Raw genomic sequence first — 1863 nt, 5'->3', positions numbered from 1 at the left:
ACTGTTTTAATTCTAATGCAATAACAACAGAAGAAAAGATTGTAAGAAGGAAAAATATAAAATTCTTATGTGGTACTGGTACTAGTAGTATTATGTACAAATCACACAAGTTTATCATTCTAAATACTGTATCATATTATTATTATTATGAACTAAATATAAAATTACGCTATATTATTGAACTCAAAACTACTAATTTAAATGCAAAAGAATATATAAACCACAAACTCATTCTGTTCAAAGTGCTAAGCCTAATTCAAGTAAAGAGATTGCACTTGCCGCTCAATAGCTCTTAACCCTAACAATCGTGGATCAACTTCTTTCCTAAAAAATATATTTATTTTGAGTTAATTTTTCAATATAATGATTAATATAAACAGATATATGATACAGCATGACTTAAGCTACTATATAAAAATAATAAAAGTCACATACATACCATGCAGTTTTTTCCAGAAGCAAATTTTCTAATGCTTATAGAAAAACACTATTGGCCAGTACTAAATATAACCTCTACATAAAATAGCAGTTACTATAATAAGCACCACCCACATTCATATTGTAAAATCCAGAGAACAACGTTTCGTCACGTACTTTCCCTATTATCCTATGATTTGTCAAATGTGAGATACAGCAATTGGAATAATTGGTACTGAAATTGACACCTTCGACTAGGATTAGCTAAAAGTTTTACAACTGAGATTTAACCCACCCAGACGCAGTTTTATAAAGAAAACAGACTAGAAAAAGGTTTAGATATCAATCATAGATGGCAGAACCAGTGCTGAAGTGGAAGGAAATATCTTAAAAAAATTTTCTTCTTAGAGGGCACTTATTTATTGTCCAAAACGTATTTTAGGAATTTTTCATTAAATTCCTCTTTAAACTACATTAAATAATACAATTTTGTACAAATAATTGAATGTTATGCTACTATTTACAAAAATAAAATCAGAAATCCAATAAAAGATAAGTTCTCTATCATTTTTTCAATTCACAAATGTGATTTTGCCCTCACAATAGGACAAAATGGCCACAGCAAGCAACGGGTTAAACACAGGTGATTTTGATGACAGGAATTTCTTTGAAATACAGGGTTACAGGCTATATAATAGGGATAGAATCTTAAAGAGGGGAGAAGGAGTGGCTTTATATGTAAAATGTGAGTTACATTCTGTTGAGGATATCAAAGATAACAGCAAAATGATTGAAACCATTTGGGTTTCTATTAGTGGATATAAATGGAAAAGGCATTTAGTGGGAATTTGTTACAGACCAACAAAATGATACTGATGAAATTAGTGAGAAACTTTACAATGAGATTATGGGTGATTTTGATATTACGCATATAGATTTGGAAATTCTAAAGTCAAACCACGAAGGAGAAAGGTTTTTGAAAACTGTTCAGGATGGCTTTCTTCACCAGTTAGTCGAGGAACCAACTAAAAACAATGCTATTTTAGACTTATTGTTAACTTCAAATACAGAAATGATTGAGAGGGTGGAAACTGTGGAACATCTGGGTGCAAGTGATCATTGCTCTATTAGGTTCAATGTTTTGCTGCATATGGAGATAACGAATAATGATATTTCAGTTACAAATTTCAAAAAGGAAATTTTGAAGGAATGAGACAAGAATTATCTGAAGAGAATTGGGCAGCTGATTTATTTGAAAACACTATCAGATATGGAAAATGTTTACAGATAAATTTTTAAATATTCAAGGTAAACATATTCTTTATACAAAGAAAAGGGTAAATGCAAGTAAAAACCAGGTTGGCTCACAAAGAGTGTAAGAGATAAAATTAAACAAAAGCATCATAAATTTAAGAAATTTAAATTGACTGGTATGACAGGAGACTT

At 30.2% G+C, this 1863-nt stretch overlaps 1 protein-coding gene across 1 annotated transcript in view; it reads right to left on the bottom strand.

Annotated features, from left to right (window-relative positions):
* The window catches only part of LOC106468266 (G patch domain and KOW motifs-containing protein-like), a 57827-nt gene that overhangs the window by 5604 nt on the left and 50360 nt on the right, over nt 1-1863 (bottom strand). The window lies entirely within an intron of this gene.

Source organism: Limulus polyphemus, unplaced genomic scaffold, assembly GCF_000517525.1.
Source record: "Limulus polyphemus unplaced genomic scaffold, Limulus_polyphemus-2.1.2 Scaffold2942, whole genome shotgun sequence".
NCBI lineage: Eukaryota > Metazoa > Arthropoda > Merostomata > Xiphosura > Limulidae > Limulus > Limulus polyphemus.
This window is presented reverse-complemented; position numbering and strand designations above follow the sequence as displayed.